The sequence below is a fragment of the Panicum virgatum genome, chromosome 1K (assembly GCF_016808335.1).
Source record: "Panicum virgatum strain AP13 chromosome 1K, P.virgatum_v5, whole genome shotgun sequence".
Taxonomy (NCBI): Eukaryota; Viridiplantae; Streptophyta; class Magnoliopsida; order Poales; family Poaceae; genus Panicum; species Panicum virgatum.
In genome coordinates, this window is record NC_053136.1 from 267,436 (window position 1) to 291,779 (window position 24,344).

The 24,344-nt window shown below is 44.2% G+C and overlaps 1 pseudogene; it reads left to right on the plus strand.

Moving 5' to 3' along the window:
* The first annotated feature begins 20,511 nt into the window (after positions 1-20,511).
* The window catches only part of LOC120647521, a 34,034-nt pseudogene continuing 30,201 nt past the window's right edge, over positions 20,512-24,344 (plus strand).

The window sequence follows — 24,344 nt, forward strand, 5'->3', positions numbered from 1 at the left end:
GGTGCAGGGTTTGGCTTAGGGTTCGCAACTGTAGCCTTACCCTTCTTCTTCCAAGAAGAACCTTTCTTCTTGAAAGCAGGCTTGTTCTGGACAGCCATCACATGGCCGCCGCTTGTGCTCTTTTTGATGTCACTCTCTGCTGTCTTGAGCATGCCACACAGTTCAGTCAGGCCCTTTTCAGCCCCATGCATATGGTAGTTCGAGATGAAGTTCTCATAGCTTGGCGGTAAAGAGGCGAGATTAAAATCAGTGGCCAACTCTTGGCCAAGTGGGAAGCCCAGCTTCTCCAACCTCTGTGTGTAACCAACTATTTTGATTACATGCGGACCCACTGCAGCGCCTTCTGCCAGCTTACTCTCGACAAAAGCCTTGGACACATTGAACCTTTCAGTCCTGGCCTGAGTTTGAAATATGTCCTGAAGCGCCACGATCATATCATGTGCCTCATAGTTTGTCTCGAAATGCATCTGTATGTCAGGTTCCATGCAAGCAAGCATAAGACAACTTACTTCAAGGTTGTTGTCACAAGCCTTTCTATAAGCAGTTTTTTCCTCAGCAGGTGCATCATCAGCAGGCTCTTCTAGTAATGGGGTATTCAGAACATCTTCCTTTTTCTCTGCCCTGAGAACAATTCTCAGGTTGCGGATCCAATCCGCATAATTAGTCCCATTCAGTTTGTCCTTCTCAAGGACCGAACGCAATGAAAAAGATTGGGTGTTGTTGCGGACTATGATCTACAACAAAATAATAATGCAAAATACTAAGACAAACATATTCATGATGGAGTAAATGACATTAAGCAATTAATAGAATTTACTCCCACTAAAACCAATATCCCTCTATTGATTCTTAGCGATTCAAGACCCACAACTATCAAGTCAACTAGTGAGCTTTAGCATCACCGCTAGAAGACAAGATAGATCGGTAAGCAACTCTTTGCTGATCATATCACATATGACTCTTGTTGTTGGGTGACATCTCTATGTCTCGGCACCCAACCTTTATGCCCCAAGGTCCTTAACCGTTAAGATAACCTTGTCAAGCTGACCAACCCTTATGCATGTAAGTATCCGATATGAACCTGCCTAGTCAAGGAAAACTGGTGGTGCCCTAATTTCATAGACCCACCACCAATCGTACATGACATGGGACATGTCAAGGATAACTTAAAATTTTTGTGAGGGATCGATCGTTCTACTTCTACCGTATGCATAAAACTCTTTATCACATATTGAAGTAAAACGATAAGAACGGCAAGCACATGGTTGTCAATTAGTATAGCCCATGTTCTTTTGGTGATCTCCATCTCCATAGAATCTATTCACCATGTTGATCTCCATCTCCATGACTTATGTGCACCATCCTCCATGTGATGAAACCTCCAAGAACTATAACTACCTTAATCTAGTTACATTGTTGGTACGGATCATCACAAGTTGGCACGCAGGCCATTACATCAAATGTAACAATTCACATGGCTCCTGCCGAATTATCATACTCACGACACGCAGGTCATGAAACAATTACACACATGCGTCTCATACACTTAGGGGCCATACCGATACAAAATCCTGCTAAACAGAGTTAATCGCTTCCGACGTCCAAACTTAAATTGCTGAAAACTCGATATTCTTGGCCGAACTTCGCAAATCTAAATTCATTGAAACTTCCAACGGCAGTCTGCATCGCGTGCAAAATTTTCTGTAGATGAATTTTCATATAAAAATCGCCTCAATCCAAGTTCGTATGCAAAAGTTATGGCAGTTTTACCGAAAAGCATGTTTTTGCCTCTCTATCACAACTCGGTGAGCAGATCCAATCTGCCTTGTGCATCTCATGCATATGGCGGGCCATCCAAAGTTACGATATGATCAATCTCATTGATCTCCTCATACTGTGACTGGGTTTTTGTGTGTCACTTAACTCAGATGACGGATACCCGATCGGTATGAGTAATTCGTCACACGACCATCGTAGCGCGGACATGAAACAAGGATTAGGGTTTCATCTACGCCATGCATATCTCCATATGCATGCACCACGAACCTATAACCAGTAGCATTGGCTCTGATACCACTGTAGGGAAAAGAGCACCCAAAAACAAAATTTTTCTTCCCATACCCAGGAATTACTGCTGTTATAGATCACGGGATTACCACTAGACGCGCGGGTGCGGAACTTCTGTAGCGCGTCGGTGTAGTGCAGATGGAAGCCGACAGTGCAGTTGTGTGAACCACCTCATGAACGGCTCGTCTTTGTGCAACAAGCGCAGCACCTCCACGAAGTCCACACGTACGGGAAGAAGCATCGCGATCCGGACTGCTAGGTCCGCGAGGACGATCTAGGACTTGGCGCACAGGAGGGGGTGGCTACTGTTCACGTGGCCACTTTAGCGGCGGCTATTGTTCACGAGCAGGTACTGTAGCGCCGGCTACTGTTCACCCGTGGGTATTGTAGCGCATATTAGGGTTAGCCTTTGGGCGCCACCCTTTGCTTTTATAGCCCCTGGGGTGCTCCTTAGTGGGCTCCTCTTGGGCCCCACCTTGGACGCCCTTTTTTGGGCCTGAGAGGCCCATTAGTGCACCTAAGTCCAGTCTAATTCGAATCTCATCCTTATCAGGCTTCTTTCCGTTAAGTGTGTGACCCTATGGGCTCACATGCGAATAGACATGGCCCGAGTACTCTTACTCGGCCCAATAGCAGACAGTGGCCTCTAGTAAGATATGTCAACTCCTACACGCACGCAAAGAACATATCCTACGAGCCGTCACAATGTCATATATATGTTGTTCCTTTTGCCTCACAATATTTGGTCTAGCTCCAAGCTGACCTCTCTTTCTCGATACCATGATTCAGATCCTTGGTTAACTCTTAACCTTCGCATGGCCATGCACTTCTTGATCTGAGTCACTCGAGGGGCCCAGAGATATCTCTCTCATGTAGAGAGGGACAAATCCCACCTTGACTGACAATGTCTCATAGCATGCTTCTTAACAAACCCGCAAGCCACCTTTGTAACTACCAAGTTATGGAATAGCGTTTGATGGCTCCTAAGTAAGTCGGTTCACATCTTGAGTACATACGACAATCTCAGGTTTAAGGACACAGCGTACATATTGTGTAATGAGAAATCATCATCTCGTGTTGGGTCAGTTCAGTCTCATGTCTTACATGAGCCCACATTATTAGTTTGACATCCCCATGTCCATGACTTATTAAACGTAGTCAATAAACTAATACATGTGCTAGTCTAATATTCATGTGTGTCCTCTCATGAACTTCGACTATGAATATTTTAGAATATCCATACAAGTAAAGAGTTTCACAAATACTTCACATAAGCATTAATCAATACAAGTTGTCATCCATGGATATTCAAGGAACACTTTATTAATCATGAATACAAGAAAATATGATTACCTCTAGGGCATATTTCCAACACTTAAGTGTAAAAATATAACCATCAACTATACTCAATAATAAAGGAAAATTATACACCTTACTCGGACATTTGTATTAGTAACCTAGCTCCATAGTTGTTTTACCTATCTAATCATTCCAGGGATGCAAGAGCGAAATAAGATAAAAACACGTAGAAGACGTCACAATAATATACGGAAGATCGTATCCGATGTCACACTTACAAAAAGGATCCACCTGGCAGACCAAACGGATGCGCCAAGAAACGTACCTACAAGAATCAACCCTAAACCCTAAGAGCCCACAAGTCAGCCAGCCAGGGAAGGTAGAGCCAAGGGACTGCCACTAGGGGGCTGGCGATCGACCCAGGTGCATGAACATCAATGAAACTATTTGCCACTTTTAATAAACTGGATGGCCTACTATCAAGACCCAAGCGACTCTATGTGTTCCGAATCATCGGCTAGTAAGTTTATTTACGCGTTACAGGCCCGAATGGTTGTGCAAGGATAAGACACAAGATTATAGACTGGTTCGGACAGAATATCCCTACGTCAAGTTCGTAGTAGGGGTTATAAACAGGCGAGAGAGGGAGCGGGGCTCCCAAATATCTGGGTTGCATGCGTGGGTGGGGGTGTGTGTGTTTGATTTATTTTTTTTGTTCCCCACCCCCCCTAGCCTGCCATCCCTTTTATATGTTTAGGGCAGCATGTTACCCGCGTTAAAAAGGGAAGAGGTAAAAAAGAGTTACAGGAGAGAGAGTACATACGTGAGAGAGAATGAAAGAGGTCAGCTCCTCTTGTCTGTGTGTGCGAGAGGGCAAAGTCTAGCTTGCTTTTTCCTCCTTGACGCGGGTGGAGATTCGACGACTTTGCAGATGGTGTTAGACTTTCTCGAGCGGTGAGCTGGACACAGCCCGGTATCCCATTGCGCACTGGAAAGGATCCGGCAAATACGAGGGGAGGAGAGAGAAAGGCCATTTGTGGGGGTGTACAATCGGTCTATATCTTGCGCGCTGTCGGGCCATCAACGCTAATGGAGGCCAACGGCCATCCTTCGCTGCCGACGTGTTGATGAAAAATAAATATAATATTGGATGGTAGGGTACATATGGTGTGGTATGTAGTGTATTGTTGAAGAAGATTTTGATATGGAGTGCGGAATCTGTTTAGAGGGAGGAGAATATTCTTTTTAAGAGATAGATTTGAAAGAGTACCCTGGAGACAGTCTCAGCGAGCTGCATGACCACCATGCCTATTGCCGATTTGCCGTAGCACTGTGGGGGTCATTGTGCCTGTTGCTGTAGGACCGGGGGTTGGTGCCATAATGTTGCTATCCTTCCGTGAGGTAGGGATGTCCTGACAGTTGATTTTCGATTTGCAGGCTGACTGGGGCGTGCGTGGCCAGCATGGAGCGTGTGTTGCTTCCAGCAAGGAGTGGTTGAGCACCTTTTCCGACCCCTGCGCAGGGGTCGGGTGGGATGAGCGCGCTTGCCCTCCGCGGGAGGTGTCGGCCCGGAGCAAATCCGTCCGTCCCTTCTACGCCAGGGTCGGGCGAGGCGGACGCGCCCGACCCCTGCACGGATAGGGGTCGTTCGAGGCGGAGGTCTCCGACCTCGGCTAGATGCTGGTGACGCGAGACGGTAGTTGCCATGTGATCCGTTGTCTTTGGTCATATAAATATTTATGTCAAATATATACCCTCATCATTAGCCCCCGAACCCCCTCGAGGTTGTGGAGGAATCGCGCGAGGGTCCTATTTTCGCAACGGGCGTCAAGTCAGGGGAGGTGTGCCATTTTGTCTTTTGTGGCATTCCAGTGGGTGCACCCACTGGGTGTAGCCCCCGAGTTTCTGAGCGAATCAGAGATTCGTCCAGAGCGTTCAGCGGCCGGCCTCATGATCGCGGACTTCTATTTCCTGACGTGACATGACGTGACACTGCCTTCTCGAGCTCTAATGGGTGCGCGCAAGCACTCCCAGTGGGTGTAGCCCCCCGAGCCTTTGACGGAGCAGTTTGGCTCGCTCAGAGGGCTCAGCGTGCGCACCCCTTTTCGTACGGTGGTCATTTGAGCGCGCACGTCTCTTAGACCGGACTTGACGGGGTGGTCGGTGGCTGGGTCGAGTACTGTCTTGAGCTGTGCCCAATTGTCAGGGCCTGCCCTGTGTCGTCGTCACGTTGCTCCAATCTGGGGTTTCTTATGTTTTCCTCGTGACGCGTCATGCCCCTTGGCGATGAGGCTGCGTAGGCTTTGTTTAAGTTTGTTCCTTCTGCAGGGTCCGACCATTCGGTTTAGGCATGGGGCCATGTAATCACCATTTTTGCGATGCCGACCCCTGTGCCTCCGCACATCGCGGTGGTCCGATCAGTAGGCCGTTTCGACTTCTAATCGCACCCCTCGCGCGCTTCTCTGCAAAAAGGAGGGGCTGAGCCATGCCACAATTTACCTCGCTGGCCGAATATGCGGGGCTCGGTAAGCTGCTAGTGGGCGAGCCAATCCTCGGTTCAAGTGGAGCCCGGTTCCCATCCGCAGGGTTCCAATGGACCAGCTGGTGGCCGACTCCAGATTCCCGACTGCCAGTTCATATTGTTCCCGGGTCCGTTTGACCGGACTCGAGGGCTCGCTGCCTACCCTCCGTGATAAACCACGAACCGGGTCATCGCCGAGGGGCTCGGTAAGCTGCTAGTGGGCGAGCCAATCCTCGGTTCAAGTGGAGCCCGGTTCCCATCCGCAGGGTTCCAATGGACCAGCTGGTGGCCGACTCCAGATTCCCGACTGCCAGTTCATATTGTTCCCGGGTCCGTTTGACCGGACTCGAGGGCTCGCTGCCTACCCTCCGTGATAAACCACGAACCGGGTCATCGCCGAGATTCGAACGTGGGTCGGGATGTCCTCGGCGCTCGGGCGCCTTGGTAAAGCCGCAGGTGGGCTCATCCTTATGTAACAGAACCGCCCAAATTAAACCGGTTTAAGTGCGCTAACTATTATCTTAATGGTTAATTAAATTATTACGCACTTAAAACGGTGTAATCCGGTCGTCTGTCGGGTTAAGGATCGAAAAACACTGGAAGTCTCGCACGAAGACGAGCACAGATGATTACAAGCAGACAAAATTACTCAAAGTTAATTTACAATGCGGAGTTTTACAAACAAGTTTACGTAAAATATCAAAGTTCAAAATGTAGCGGGAAATTAAATAAAAGCTTAGTTTAGAAAAACAACGATAACTACGATGACGTGAGTACGTCACATCGAGCCCACCGATGTGAATCCTGGTTAGCTCCAACCAGCAGCAGTTACCTGAAAACAGGGTGACAACAAACCCTGAATATACTAATACTCAGAAAGACTTACCCGACTAAGGGTATACTTAGCTCATTATCTTGACATGCAAGGCTTTTGGGCTGGTGGGTTGGTTTTGCAGAAAAGTATCTAAGGGTGGATCCTTACTTTCAATAATTTAGCTCAAGATTCTATATAGATAAATTATCAACTAAGATTTGCATAGCTAAAGCAAACATGGTAAATATTGAAAATTAATTCAGAAAATCAATACCAAATATCCTTCATGTTCCATTTCCTTACTACGATGCGGTGCTGCGATCAAGGTGCTCATATCCGAGAGCGACTGACAGCGAATCGATTGGATTTAACCTTGCAAGATGGACCTAACACACATGTCATATATAGGCCCCGTCGGACCATACGTGGCAACCCTTCACATATGCACACCAAATAGTCGAATTGCCCTGCGACCCGGGACTGCTAGCCCCACCGATACCAACGACGGGTCAGCCATGAGTTTCTATACTAGCTCCATTGGTGAAGACAATATCAAGTCCACCTACCGGTGCGCATATGGTACTGAGCTTACCAGTTTCGACTACCTCCTACTCCCAGCATGTGGTTAGTACTGTTCAAACTCGATCAGCAGGGCCAGACAACGGTACGGGTCTTAATCGACACAGGCGGAGGCTTACTCTTCATCCATTTCATATCCATAATCATATTCATCTCCACCCGGTCTCCATTTCTCTTTCCTCATCAATTCTTTCTCCAACAACTTTGCCATAAGTAACAAGATCCTATAACTCACGAGTGACAGGAATCACTCGACTTCTACCGAAATCTATTTAAGCATTACAGTACTAACGACCTGCACACTAGTAGAGTAACTGAGGAAACCTAGGGATTATGCATCTAAGGTTCCAATCAACTCCTAGAAACGTAAATGCACAATAATTATATAGTAAACATTGAATACTAAAATTAAGGGTTATGCTCCGGGGCTTGCCTGGGATAACACTAAGTCAGTGTTAGTACTAACAAGGCCTTGGGCCCTTCTAACTTTGAGCCGGGTCTTTGGTTGCTCTAGCGGGTCCTTCTATCTTCAGGATGCTTCCACCCAACACCGTCTTGTGATTCGGTTCCGTCAGCATGTGCTCCACGTCCACACGTTGTACGTCTAGCGTACCTAAATGATATGAAACGAGGCGAGTGCATGAACATAAAGAAAACAACACATGATGCATTAGTGCTCAGGATGCAATGCAATTACAAGAAAGGCCTGACTGGGCAATCATTTATCATGTAAGCACCGCAAACAAGCTCAAAATGCAAAATGGGTTGGTGCTACACCATGAGAGTTCATTCAATTTGTTATAGCCTGAAGTGTTTCCTACAAGAAGTATTACTAACTTATTTAGAACGACCAAGCAAAGACATAAAACAAGAAAGAGCAACTAGGATAACTCATTTAACTAACAAGATACATGGAACCAGACGATATAAAAGTAACCTACATTCTAGTATTTAAAAGAGTTAACAAAACTTATACCAGATCAACATGAGTTATTGAAATTAAACCTACGGAAAAGAATTGCCTAGCAACCATTATAACAGAAAAGTTATGGCTAGCAACTAAACAAAAGCAGAAACATGACTTGCAGCCTTAAACTTGTAACCAAAATTTACCAGCATGATAAGCTACTGAGAAGTAGTGTAAAAACAATTAACCACCATTTATTGATAACATAAAGCATTTATTTTAGCCTCAACAAGACAAACTGAACAAAAGTAGATTTACAAATATGCTCATAGCTTCTGGTTCTGAAATTTTCAAAGTGAACTAAACATGTAAAGAGTAATCTACTGCATAAATTTCATAATTTTTCGACTTTCCGAATTGCAGATATTAAATAAACAAGCTAAAACAAGCATTACTCATGATTAAATCAATACATCATAAAAACATTAAATAAACAGCAGGTTAAATATTTTTTATAAGTTCTACTTGCCAAAACAAAACTAACCCAAAAGGTTTTACCTTTTTACCATTTTTCTACTATTTACTAAGCATTTTCAAATCTTGCAACCACTTCAAATAACATATAAAATAGATCAAAAACTATTTATCAACCTGTAAGGAAAGTTGTAGACCTTAGGACAAGGAATCCAACAAATTTTAGTTTGCAGTTTTCTGATTTTTCTATGATTTACTATGTTTTTTCAAAATTTGCAGCTAAAATTTCAAAAAGGTCCAGCGCGACACTATTCATCTGAGTCACAGACTTCGCAGAAAACCCCCTGGAAAAGTATCAATTTTTGCATGAGGTCCCTGGTCGCGAAAACAGAGCAGGGGCGGTGGTTTCTGGCCCGATTCCGGTGGCAGGGCTCGCCGGCGGCGTGGGGGATGTTGGGGGAAAGCTAGAGGGACTCGAGGGCTACCTTCCGGTGGTCGCGGTTGAGGTCGGGATGGCCGGAGGAGGCGGGGCCACGGGCTCCGGTGGCCAGCGGTAGTGGCTAGCGGCGGCGGCGGCGCACCGGAGGCCCTGGGCGGCGGTGGCCAGGCTTAGGACGATCAGTGGAGGTCGGTGAAGCTCACTGGGGGGTTGGATCGGGCGGAGGGAGACAAGAGCTAGGGGCTCCACGGCGAGCTGTCCATGGCGGGCGGCGATTTCGCAGGCAAGCTCAGCTCGCGACCGCGACGGCCTTGGCGGCGATGGCGTAGGATGCGCGGGCGGCGCAAGGCGGCGTGTGGCGGCGAGGGCAGGCCCGGCCCCGCGACCATGGCGGCGCACGTGTGGGCGGCGTCGTGGCGAATTTGGGCACGGCTCTGCTCAGCTTGTCTGTGTGTGCGTGGATGGTTCGGGAGAAGATGAGGCATACACAGAGAAAATATCAGGACCCATGAATAGTGCACAATTAGTACTAATGATCATGTTAATCTCCCGATTAATCCTAATTTAAGGTAACTAGTGCATGGGGGTTACAATCCTACCCCCTTAAAAGAATCTCGTCCTGAGATTCAGAACGAAAATCTTTCAAGGAGAGAGGAGCAGATTACCATAAAAAATGGCAGGAACGGTCACATCAGAGAAGATCGATGTTGATGTTAGGAGCCATTGCAGATAAGGATGGAGAACTTAGAGAGAATTTAAGAAGCAAGATATAAGAAACACGATATCTCCCATGATTTTGTCCAACGGTTAGCTTGTCCAACTTTACATGTTTTATGCCCTCTCGTGCCAACAATAATGGCATAGGTTGAATGATCATCGTGGTAAGGTTCTTTGTCTACCACCTCTTGCATTCTTCTAACATTTTCGTCCATTAGCAGTTCTTTCAAAGATCATCCCCTTGGTAACTTCGGAAGAAAGACTCACTAGATTTAGGTCTGATATATAGATCTTCAGAAAGAACAACGAATGCTAGAGGCGGGGAAGGCCCACGAGGGGATAGCATACCGACAAAGTTGCACAAAGGACCCTAATTAATACTTTCTATACCAGGGCGTGCTGAGCATCACAACCACGTGTCGATCGCCCACCGGAGACCCTCGGTTTCATTGCGGTGCCGTCAGGCATCACATGTAGCACAGATAGATCGTGCATGGATAAACTTTACGAGACGGAGGGATAGCAAGGAGGTGATCCAAATACAAAGGCATGACATGAGAGCAACAAAGATTAACCGCCAAGACTACAGAGAATAAGATTCTTGCTTTAGCTTCACATCCAACTTGTGTCCACCAAAGGGATTACGAATTAACGATCAACATGCAATTTGGTCTGGTTGGCTAGCAACACGAGGTCAAGGCCAATAAGCATTCAGGAAACTTAGGGAACTAAAAACAAAACAAGCAGGACACTTGGACAAAACCGATATACCATGCAGCGACTTAGATGATAGAGAAATGCCATGATTTACAAGGGAAAGATTCTGAGGCCAAGGTAGAAAAGGAGATAAACATTGCACTTGATTATATTTAAGATAAGCGACAGAGAGATTCAACAACGATTATTTGGTAGGATTTGTCCAGCAGGCACATGAGCCTACAACAGATATAGACAAGTACTTGGTGAAACTTGGCTAGGGTAAGCGGGTCAACAAAAATGTCTACATGATGCATAGATCCTGGATTTTTGTAGCACAACAACCGTAACTAGCACTGCACATAAGATTTTCTAGCTCCAAACCTTGATCAGAGTCATTTATTGAACTCAAAATATTACGAACGCATTCCAGAACTAGGATTTTCCCACTAAGGCGAAAGGAACTTTCTCTTTGCATGCAGCCAGGGATGGCTTTTACCGACGAAGATGCTTTTAAGAAAACACCAAACTCGATTCGTACACGGCCCTTCAACTAGAATGGTTAATGAAGTCTCGTAAAGCTTCTTGATCCAGCAAGGAAAAGGTTAACAAATCAAGGATATGGTGATGAGATGAAGTGATCATGTTCTCATCGAGTTGAGATCACAACACGAAGAAAACGGATATCGGTGAGATTCAGCACAAGGCTTGGGAGAACAAGTGAGGATAACACGAAAGATTGGTTGAAAAGGATCTTCTGGAACATCCTTGCTCAGGATTTATTATCTGATTGATTTGCACGATGCTAGTTGCAAAACATACCCATTTATGCCGATGCAATCAAGGGATAATGACAAAATGCTCCAACTTAGAGTGCAAATGCTCGATATATAATCATGACAATGATGCACTGTTGAGATGTATGATTGAAATGATGGTGCAACACGAGGATGGAGTGTTCCATGCGCAAATGAAATGGTGCATATGACACGATGCATTTGCCATGATGCTGGTCCAATGATGCATACACCATGATGCAAGGATGATGATGCTCTTGATGTATGCATGTATGCGATGCATAAGCATGATGCGCACCCACATGAGTTGAGGATGCACATGACTCGCACCCCGTAACCGTTCTCTCGTGACTAACACCTTGTTAGCTCTATACCCTCGAGGAAGGATCAACAAATAGGACACTAGTAAGATTGCATAAAAGGGGATCGCAGTGAGTTACGTCACACATACCTAGACACCAGCGCGCTCCTAGTGGCTCAATCATGTGGCTGCAGCACACATGAGGCCCTAGGTTCCGTCGCGGCATCAGGGTCATGCAACTAAACACCACCACAAGAGAAATCAAGAGTAGCAACCCAACAGGCCAGAAGAGGCAAGATAGGTTAGAGGGAACCCAAGACAACCCACGATGTTAAACTCGAACGCATTCCCGTTATTCAATCTATGGATTCTCGATGATGATGCAACACCATGCACTGACCAATGACGTGATGCATGATTGTTGCAATGACTATATTCAAAAATTTATTTTGTCATGAACCTTTTTAATTTATCCAAAACTACTGAGCCAGAATGGAATGTACAAGGTTCCGGTGTTAGAGTCAAAATAGCCAACAATATAGATTACTGACATCAATGATAGGCCGGTCATTGAACGATGGATTGAAGGACTTTGTTGGCAAAATCAAGGCTTAGCCACGAAAAGTAATAGTGGTTTTGTTGGAATAGGTCCAAGACATGGATCAAGAGGTTGGCTTGAATGACAAGCTAAGATTTACTGGAAAGGTTCTCACTGGGGAAGATATTCTCAACCAAGGTCAGGCTAGCAGATTGTATAGGTCTCACTACTAACAACACAAAATCTGGGTGGAGAATTAGGTACAAGCAACACATTTTGGTAAACCGACGCAACAAGCATGACACTCACACAAACTCAAGATATGTTATGATGCATGCACGTTCTATCGTTCCTCACGAAATAATTGCCAATAACTAGGCATACGGGGACAACCGGTGGCACAATACGTACTCTCCCTATATATACTAGTCGTTCTTACGTTCAAAGCTTACGTAACATGGTTAGCGTACCTGCAGACAAACACAAGATATAAAGAGATATACAATTCCATTTTTGGACCCTTCGTGCCAGCACACACGAATGGTCCCCATGTGTCCTACGCCACACGGGTAACGCATATGCAGTTTCCCACATATTCAGACATACAGCTACTAAATAAATTTCATAATTTTTCGACTTTCCGAATTTCAAATATTAAATAAACAAGCTAAAACAAGCATTACTCATGATTAAATCAATACATCATAAAAACATTAGTTAAACAACTAGTTAAATATTTTTCATAAGTTCTACATGCCAAAACAAAACTAACGCAATAGGTTTTACCTTTTTACCATTTTTCTACTATTTACTAAGCATTTTCAAAGCTTGCAACCACTTAAAATAACATTTAAAATAGAGCAAAAACTATTTAAAAACTGAAGATCAACCTGTAAGGAAAGTTGTAGACCTTAGGACAAGGAATCTAACAAATTTTAGTTTGCATTTTTCAGATTTTTCTATGATTTACTATGATTTTTCAAAGTTTGCAGCTAAAATTTCAAAAAGGTCCAGCGCGACACTATTCATCTGAGTCACAGACTTCGTTGAAAACCCCCTGGAATAGTTTCAATTTTTGCATGAGGTCCCTGGTCGCGAAAACAGAGCAGGGGCGGCGGTTTCTAGCCCGATTCCGGCGGCAGGACTCGCCGGCGGCGTGGGGGAAGTTGGGGGAAAGCTAGAGGGACTCGAGGTCTACCTTCCGGTGGTCGTGGTTGGGGTCGGGATGGCCGGAGGAGGCGGGGCCACGGGCTCCTTTTTCACAAGATTCAAGTATTTTATTTGGACTCCTCGAGTCCCAAACTATCTCCAAATTTTTTTTGGAATTTTGGGATTTTTAGGATACTAGTAGAGACGCACGTGCCGCAGGCACGTGTTTCAAAAAATTTGTAAACAAAAATTATATATTTATAAAAAATTAGTAATTAAAAATATAAAATTCATAAAAATATGACATGCGGTAAGGATGTGTGGGTAGAAGTGAAGTCATGCATTGCAAAAAGATATAATTATTGAGCTAACAAAAAATATATAGCTTGTGAGTAGAAATGTTCATCCTCTACATTCGTATTTAATACCTATAAAAGATCCAAACAAAATAAAATATAATTAATGAGCTAACAAAATATTATATGTGGGGAGTTGAATATTTGGCAGCCAATAGCTCAAACTATTGGAAGCTAAACTCTCCATCTACATGGTTCTCATTTGTATATACCACATCTTATTCAAGCAAACATTCAGTGTTGCAAGTGTCTTTTTGCTTCTAGTCAAAAAACGTGAGATGGCTAATTACTCAGTACCAATACTCAGTATGTTTACTTGACAAGATTTAATACAATAATAAACCTTCTTAGCAGGTCATAAGCTAAAAAGTATTGTCATTGCTCTAAATGACAATAGCAGAGTAGTGCAACGACTTAGTGTTATCACAAATGCATATATACACAGAAGTGTACCTGTCTAGGGCAATGATGTCCATCATGGCATCGAGGAGTGCCACTGCCACCTTTCACAACGAGCACCATAGCTATCATCACCGAGCAAACACTTTTCTCCTACAACTTCGGAGATAAAGCTCGCAATAGCACTGACACTCATATATATTCTTAAGGACACTGCAATATTCACATGATAAAATCAAGGCAACAAAATGGCTCAAATCAGATAAAAAGCAAAGTGATGTTACTACCAAACTTTTCCAAGACTATAGAAATATTTTGGTAGAGAACAAAAAATACAGTAGATAAAGTCTTTCTATATATTATGTTCAGTTAAAATTATAAAATAATTCAAAAGGCATTTGCATAGAAAAAAATCAGTGTAACAAAATTTGATCAATACATAGTTCAACTCAAAAGCCACAGTACAGGGATTAAATAAGGTCAATTAAGAAGCATAGAATGTACACTAAATAAGGCGCTTACATAAATATTTTGGTGCTTCAAGGTACCAAAGGCATATCACCAAGGCCAAGAATACCCTAAATGTTCATTAAAGACATTACCAGTATTTATAAGCATATTTTTATTTTATAAAAAGATTTACTTATTTTTATTATTGAAAAAATCTAGCTGGGAAGTAATAAAAAAATGTTTGTTCTATGATAGTGTTGCAATACCGGACACAACGATTACTTACATGCTCACCAAACTCTGTAGTAATCCACCGAGGTCTTGCCCTGACACCATAGTTTTTTTATCAATCTTCAGCATAGGAAGCATAGTCAAATTTATATTTTGGTACATGCTCCTACCATCACTGCAATGCATTGGCTTTACCATCTCACTACAAGCATATGTTTCAACCAAGGATGAACCCTAAGCCACATAATCAGTAGCTCAGCATCCATCAGAAACCCAATGCATAGATACAGACTACAACTGTGGTTTCAGGACCTACCAATCAGGCAATTACATCCACCCATTCCATGGGGATCATAATTTAGATCAAGCAATCAAACAGTGCAGCGTACCTGTACCCTCAGATTGACTATCGATATCCATACCTAAAACACAGATAGAAATATCTGATGGTAATTCTGAGCAGTACAAACACATGATGTTAACGACGAGAAAAGTAAGCACAACACATTATGCTAATTCATGCGCAAAATAGGATACGAACACTGAAATTACCTTGGAAGCGAAGCATTTCTATCTACTAATTCACCAAGTCCAATCCTAAACTTGCAAAAACCAAATATAAATTTTGTTTAATGTACTATAGTAAATTGTTCAATGTCATCTATTTAAAAAATCAAGACAAATCAGAAGGGGAAGAAACTAATCACGAGAGAAATAGGACGGGAAGGCACAAAATATGTAGATCATATTAGAAGGGGAAGCAACAAATCAATCATTGATCGAGAAGAAAACGGATCGAGTGGAAGAAACTTATGGGCTACTCGAACTTGCCGGCAAGCAGCAACTCTTCGCAGACTTCATTCAGCAGGTGGCACCTCGTCGCACACTCATGGACGAGCATGTGGCTCATCCATGGACTCACAGACAGGCGCTGCTCTCCGGCGTCGTGCAGCTCGTCAGCAGCATTTGTGAGATAAGCGAAGATTACCTGTACATGGCCTATCTGCGGCGACAAGCAAAAAGATTGGCAGAACTATCATCACCGAAGGTCACTCTTCGCCGTGGCGGAGCCGAAGATCGGATGTTGCCGTCCCTCGATTACTTATTCCAAGACAACAATGTGGTCGCCCCTCTGCACATATCACCAAGGGTGCTCGCCACTATCGGTGTGTGGCGGTGATGGGATGTGGCCTGCCGCCATTACAAGCGTGTGCTGTTCTAGGTGTTCGGCAAAATTAAAAAAAAAGGCAGGTTTCTCCACAATGCAATATGAGGAGGAGAATCAAATCATACATTTATGGTAGATTAAGTAATTGTGCAAATGATGGCTTGATTTTGGGGATGAAAAAACAAGAAAGTAAACGGGACACGTACCACAACAATTTTGGTAGGTACATAAATGACAGATCATTTACTTAATTTCAGCAACTTCGTTTGTTTTGGTGGAAGGATGAACGGTGCTGCAATTGAAAGAAAGTAAATGGCGGGCCCATCAAGTGGGTATACGTGAGGGAGGTGAGAAAAAAAATTAGCATTTCGGTAGAAACATTTTCCATCTATCAAAAAATGGGTCACCACTCCTTTTCATCAAACCTTTTGACCCGACAAGTGGGACCTCTGTGAGAGATAAGATGGGCCTAATCTTGGTGAGAAAGAGTTTCAATTGTTTCAACTTTTATAGTATAGATTTTTTATTATAAAAGATTTATTTAGACTTTTCTAGATTTCTTTTAAATCTAAAAATATATTTTGAGCGATTGAAATCTTTTTCCTTTTCTTTATGGACCCGATTCCACTTGTTTTGCACCCATTGTGTTCCTAATTTTCTTATCTCTCACCTCAATCAAATCATGCTCGAAATGGAGTCTTATCTCGATTTTGGTGTTTCCCTATGATACCGCGTCGTCATCACCGTCAGCTCCGACGGCCAACACTATCATTCCAAAACCCTAATCCTAATCGGATCAACCGTACTCGGCCATTGTCCTTTTTCCCGTCCAAACCAACGTTCATCTTCCTCGGTTTATTTCCGCTAAGTCGGCGTGTTGTCGTTTTCTTAGATCCATCTGACCATGTCTCGGTCTCTCTCCCTCTCCCTCTTTTCTTTCTCTCGTCTTCCTTTATTTTTTTTTCTCTCTCTGCTAGTTCAATATTTTCCTCTCTCTTTCTGCCCAACACACCCTTTCTGGTCTAGCCTCATGCTGCTGTTCCCAATACTCGGCTAACCCTTGTGCCGTCGCGTGCGCCGCCAAGATCGCTGCGAGCAGACTGCCGCACGCCCTGGCTCCCGTGCGCCCTCTGCACCGCTGCCAGGAAGTCGCTGGCCGGGACACAAACGACGCCGGTGCCCATCTACTCCCCATGCCGCGTGTAACAGAGGGCGGCCGAGCACTTGTGTGCCTGCCCTACCGTGCCTCCTCTTCTGCTCGGCCCAGCCCGGTGCCCCTGCACGCACGCGACAACCAATGACGCCGAGGAGGACTAGCTACAAACAGAATTGGCTGCCGCCTCGAACAGACCCCGCTACATCCTCAGCCGTTACGATACACCTCCGAAGTAAGAGGTAAAACAGAACCCTCTCATCATGCTCTTTCTTTTTCTCCAAATTCCAAACCCTTTCAACCTTAAATCATCGGCAATTTAACTTGCAAGAAGTTTCTGTCCGTCAGCCTTGGAAGAACCCGAGTCCTTACAATCTACTCTAAAAAATCTGTTGTTTTATCACAAATAGGTCCCTGCAGCCTTTTTCGTCCATAGTTTCTATGTTTTAGCTTCATTTTTATTCGTTCTTGTTGCGTTAGCTTTGTTTTAGTATGAGTAGTTTGGTAGTACCATTGTATCGTAGTTCCTATTTTAAAATAAATTTAGAATTAATTTGATAAATAAATATTTAAACTTGTGTTTGCTAATTAGAGTTATAACTCAATTTTCATAATTAATGTTAATGTGATTAACTACCAACTTAAATGTGTCTTTTAATATAACTTGTTTAGTGCAACACAAATCATAAGGTTTACACTAGTTGCTCTCACATGTATTTTATTTGCTAGTTAAAATAGTTAATTGATATAATTTATACATGAACTTAATAAATAAAATGTGATTAAGTTATACTTAGTCTTTGTGATATAAATCAATGTGATTTAGTATAATCTGGATATTTATTTCAAATATCCTTTACATGTATTTTTCTTAATTAAAATAAATACAGCTTATAGTTTTCTTTTCTGTTATAATATAAATCTTTTGATTGTGTATCTTTTCAACTGTAGCTCCGTTTTTAGTGTTTCTTGTGCTCTTGCAATCGTAGCTTCAAGCCCTATCCTTTAGTGTGCTCTTTTAATGCTTTTTGTTCTGTTTAGTGCTCCATTCTTAGTTGTGATTCTTTTGTATGTTTTCTGGTATGTTTGTGCCGATGCTTGTCAAAGGAACACAGTTCGAGAGCTGTGAAGCTGAAGAGTTTCAAGAGCAAGTGTTGAAGACTCTGAGCAGCTTTTATTTGGAATTGATGCAAGTATATTTCTTGATCATATTTGTTCCTAATAACATTTACTTCACTCTTGTATGCATTAATTTTGATGGGTACATATTATCATTATTGATTATCCATGTCCTTGAATAGCTGGGTTACTTTTATAAAATCTTTTGGGTAGTTTGCTTAGTTGCTGAACAATGGTCATGGGTGGTTTAGAACAATGATACTTGAGACATAATGCTATACTTGTTACATTTTGGAACAATATGGTGACATTGGAAAGTGAATTAAAATCAACCATGGAGAACCACTAGAAAAATAGCGCAACCACAAGGACTATATGGCTCTAGTCTTGGCTAATTAATTGGATTTCTCTAGCTTGTTAATAGCTTACTAAAGGCGCAAGAGGGCGGAGTAGGTCTAAGAGGGGTACTCGGCCTGCCAAAGGGGTTTGGTACGTCTACGGGATACACTCACTTTGGGGAGGGTGCACTCGCCTAGTAGCTGAAACCTTAGCAGGCTACTACTTGTTAGAGAGTCTTTGTAAAGGCCTCGTAGTTTACCCATGCAGCCATACCTAAGAAAGTGTGGTGAGTGTGCATGATCAGCACCGCGTGATGGGTAACACGACTTGTGGTGAAAGTGTGCAACCTCTGTAGATTGAAAATTGATATATCAACCGTGCTCACGGTCAAGAGTAGCTCGAACCCTCACATGTCTACTGTATTGAAATCATTACTTTAATTCAGTTATTTAATATTTCGTTAATTATTTATTCAGTTATCAACTTCTTTTTTCATAAATGTCGGATGGTTTCAAACATGAATAGTAAATAGGTTGTTAATGTTCAACTGTTATTTAAAATACTTACCGCTTTATTCAGCCATCCCTTATCCTTGCTTAAGCCTCGTATGTCATTTATTTCCTAATGTACTTGCTGTGTACGCTATGTACTAACACTTGCTATAGTAATACTGCTCAGAAGAGGAAGTTGCTATGAAGTTCGCCGAAGATGTTGTTGAGTTTTAGGCGTACGCAACCCCCGGTCGATTGCCTGTGAAGTGTGGACCTTTCATTTCTAGGATAAGTTGTGCATCTCTGATAGACTTTTTAGTTGTTGTAAGTCTCTTTTTCGTGACATTGTTGCTTATTATTCCATTATGGCATCACTATTTGTATGGAAATTGATCCTAACATACATATAGTTATGCATTCGGTTTTCTTTTAAAAACTGGGTGTGACAGATTTTGGGGTTGTTGCTGTTTGGTGGCGAATCGGCTGATGAACTCTAGCTTGGTTCGCGCCTTCGGTGTGTGTAGGGTTTGAGGAAACTGCTAGAGGACAATGCGCCCATATCGATGAAGGAGCACAGGCTGGGCAATTACTTCTGCCGTGAAATTGCAGTGGATGCTAGCATAAGCATCTACCAATTTCTGGTGTGCTGCGCCCCAACACAACCCTCATTCATCTGTGTCTCTTGTGCTAATGTTAGGGGAGCTACTTGGGAATTTTGCTATTAATTTGGTTTAGGGTTTATCGTTAAACCTTGTGATAGTTTCTTTATTGCTACTTGGGGAGGTGATTGGAGGATTTATGAATGCCCTTTTTTCGATTGTCCTAATAAACTGACAAAGTTACCCAAGTGGGGAAATGCAAAAGACATAGTTACATACTTACATTGTTCTTGACCTGCCCCTAGTGTTGACAGCCAAATTTGGCACCTGCTGAGGTCGACCAGTCTGACCGGTCGGGCCGACCGGTCAGACCGGTCTGGTTTGTACAGTCCGAGTAGAATTAGGATTTTTGTAAAGAGTCCTCATGTAATCCTACTCGTGAAGGGGTACGTCTTCCTCTGCCTATAAATATAAAGACTAAGGCAGATTGAGGTTATTCTCAATCGAATCAATACAAAAAAATCGCATTACTTTTATCTCTCAAACCCTATCCTTTTCCAACCCTAGATTGCTTTCTTCCTTCATCCCGGCGGCGTTTGAAGACGTTCTGAGTGGCCTGCCGACCTCACAGCAACCCTACGATCACGAGCTCCGACGGGGTCCCTCCCGAGCTCGCTGTTCTAGGTCTTCGCGAGTTCCCTGCCTGCACCGGTCAGACCGATCGGCGAAACCGGTCAGACCGGTCCGCCCAGGGTTTTTCGCTGTGTTGATTGTTTTGACGATTGTCGCGCGTTCTAGCGCATTCGAGTGCGTTGGCGCAATTATGTGTCAACACACTTTTTGGCGACTCCGCTGGGGAATCAGATTATCTGGTTTTAAAACCGATCTAATCTAGATTTTTCGAGAAGATGGGTACTCATGGTGAAATCCACAACGACAATGTCATCAAGGCAACCATGGAGGAGCTCACTGAAGAGGAGCGCAAGGCCTACCTCATTGCTGAAGAGCACCTGAAGGAGCAGTTTCTTCAGGGATTCAAGAAGGAGCGAGGAGGCCTATTCAAGAGGGTCGGGGAGTTCATGATGCCATCGTTCAAGTTAAACCAAGACAAGGTCAAGGTACTTCCTAATGATCCCTCTGAATTAGTTAAACAATTCTCTCTCATGGTAGATTCGAAAAAATCTGCTGCGCAAGTAGCTGCGGGAGAGACTCTTGCTTGGCTTAATGATGAAATTGCAGCGCTTAAAAAGGGTAAAACTGTCGAGAGTGGCGCTCAATTCACAGAAGCAGATTCGGCTGGCACGTCTTTTACCCAAGATCAATTCTATGGGATGCCGCCGAACTCGTTCCCAGGGCAAACTCCGTCGCCATCTACTGTCCACGCGCCACCGGTCCCACTGGTCTCCTCGACCGGTCAGACCGGTGCTGGCGGTCAGACCGGTTACGCGACCGGTCAGACCGGTCTGACGGGTCTGACGGGACAGCAGCCAGTGCCCTCTGTGCCGCACACGTCCAATCCTAGTTCGGTCGTCCCTAGCCGAACTAATGAGATGGTGATGTATACAGGGCCACATGTTACGTCACAGCAGGGATCTGGACCTCATCGAGGACCGATTCCTAACACTAACGTGGCTTACTCTGGTCCTACCATTCAACGTGTTTCATCCTCTTCGTATACTTCGGCCAATGGTGCTTCTCAAGCCGATTTTAATAGATTTAAAGAAGATTTGACCGGTGTACTTAAATCTAAACTCAGGATTGATATGGGTGGGTCGCGTTTATATCAAAAGCCATAACCTCCTGAGTTTGATTTTATTTCATATCCTGCTAGTTGGCGCGTTCCCGAGTTTGTCAAATTCAATGGTGAAGATTCTCGCACGACTTGGGAGCATGTTAGCCAATATGCCTTGCAATTGGGAGAAGCAGGTCTTAATGATGCTTTGCGGGTTCGCTTGTTTTCTTTGTCTTTGACTGGAACCGCTTTCTCTTAGTTTTCCTCGCTTGCGCCGGGATCTATTTTAAATTAGAATCAATTAGAGCGCAAATTTCATGATCACTTCTATAGTGGGGAAGCCGAAATTCGATTGTTAGATTTGACGTCGATTAAACGAAACCGAGATGAATCGGTTTTGGATTACTTCCAAAGATTTAAAGCTTTAAAAAATTGGTGTTTTAATTTATCTCTTTCGGAGAAGGATTTGGCGGATTTAGCGTTTAATGGCTTGCGTTCTTATTTGAAGGAGAAACTTGAAGGTTTTGATTACATTACGATTAATCATTTGCAAATGCTAGCTATTGGCACCGAATTTAAGTACAAAAAATCTAAAGATACTTTCAAGCCTCATCGGTCCAACACACATGTTCTTGATCATGATTCGGATAGTTCGGACGATGATAGTAAGGAAGTATATGCCGCTGAATTTGTTTTGCCATCAAAGGCCAAACCCGGTTCGGTTCCGTCTCTCAAGCCGATTCAAAAGAATCGGCAAGAGGAGCTGAAATTTACTTTTGATGTTTCTAAGTGTGATCGGATTTTTGACGAATTGCTTAAGAATGGTAACATCCGATTGCACATGCTATTCCATCTCCCGACGAACTTAAGCGACATGCATATTGTAAGTGGCATAACTCTACATCTCATGCTACTACTGATTGTAATGTTTTTCGTCGACAGGTACAATCGGCCATTAATGAAGGACGATTAGTACTTTCTGAGATGCAAATTGACAAAGCTCCTTTCCCTGTTCATACGCTGGAATTGAACAATCCAAAGGTGCTCATTCGGCCAGAGCAAGCCGAAGGAGCTAAGGGGAAGCATGTTGTCATCGGTGATCCAAGACCGATGAATACAAGTAACAAGATCCTTGCCCGGGAAGTTATCAAAGAGAAGACTGATGATGGCAAGGATACTTTGAAGATCATTGTCAGAAATCCCAGACTCGGGGGGCAAGGAAGCTCTCCACCAAAAAATCGGTTTGCTGATCAGGCGCAACCGGTCAGACCGGTGTCTCCGACCGGTCAAACTGGTCCGGCCAGTCAGACTGGTTCTTCCAGCCGGTCTGACCGCCCTGGTGACCGTCCCCGGACTTTCAAGCCAAAACATCCGGAAGTGGGTACTTGGAAGACCAATGAGGTGAAGGTGCAGGGAAGAGCAACTAATCAGAAGCCCACCTTCAACCAGTTGCTGAACAAGTACACAAAGGCCGTTCAAAACGACCGGCCGCTAAAAAAGAGACCGCGATCACCACCGCGCCAAGATCATCCAGCGTCCCCGAGGAGGGAGTTCAACAGGCACAGAGGTGATGTTGTCACATTGTATCCTCCTCAGAAGATGTATGCTACCATGCCATGGATGCCACCGGCGTCAAATGCAACAAATCCGGTGTGGGAGCATGAAGGGATTTGGATGCAGTGTTTTCCGATGCCTTATCCTCCACATTATCAGAGGGAAAGCTCCAGAGTACCAGTACATGACCGATTGGGACCACGCCAATCTGGTCCAGTGCAGCAGGCTGCACCGGTCAGACCGGTCACCTCCGACCGGTCAGACCAGTCTCATCAGAGGCCGGGCCAAGCTCCTGTTCCAAGGTTCGAGTATCGCGTCAAGGAGAAGAAAGGGGAGCAGAAGCCTATGGCCGACCCAGAGAAGTTTAAAGCCGATGTTGTGGTTCAAATCGGTGAAATCAAGGTGCCCATAAAGGATACGGGCAAGAAATCGATGGATATAGATACATCGGTTGACGTTCCTTCGCAAAAGCCGGTCATGGCCAATGATCATGAGGCTAGTAGTAGCAATAACGCGGCGGACAAGTACCATCAGCCTAGGTGGTGCCCTTCGGGTTTAACTCATACACAAAAGAGGAAATTGCAGCGCCTTCGCAACAAAGAAAAGAAGGAGCAGGAGAAAGAGAAGAAGAGGGATGAGGACTTCAACAGATACAGGCCCATGTTCCCTCAGAGCAAGGTTTGGAAGGCCAAGACAGCTGATCAGCCAGCCAGACCGGTCGGATCGCTGCAGCCGATCGGTCAGACCGGTCAGACAGACCGGTCAGACCGCTTTGAGCAACCGGTCAGACCGGTCGGGCCTTCTGCAGAGTCAGCAGCCGAATTAGCGCCGCCCGTTTCGGTTTCTTCTGTTGATGAAGCCCCAGCAGTTCCTCCGATAGCCGAAGACGAGGAATTGGTGGATTATGAAGCGTCTCCGGAGCGCACCAATTTGGAGATTAACGTGGTGCACTTGTCTTCGGATTATTTTGTGGTTCCGGAGGAAGACATGGCTCATCTTCAGTTTGGTCCCCGTGAAGCTGTGTTCCAGAAGCCAAGCGAGAAAGACAATCATCTCAAGGCTCTTTACATGAGGGGACACATTAACGGAAAATCGGTGACTCGCATGCTAGTGGATGGTGGGGCTATTGTAAATCTTATGCCCTACTCATTGTACAAGAAGCTCGGCGGCCAAGACGAAGACTTGATTAAGACGAACATGACAATCAGCGGTGTTGGAGGGAGCGAGCCCCTTAGCGCCAAAGGAGTTGCTTCCATGGAGCTCAACATTGGGAGTAAGACGCTTGCTACAGCTTTCTTCGTCTCAGAAGTGCAAGGTAACTACAATTTGATTCTTGGGAGGGATTGGATTCATGCAAATCAGTGCGTTCCTTCTACCTTGCATCAATTTCTTGTTCAGTGGATCGGCGATGAGGTTGAGATTGTCCATGGGGACACTTCATCCTTTGTTGCTTTA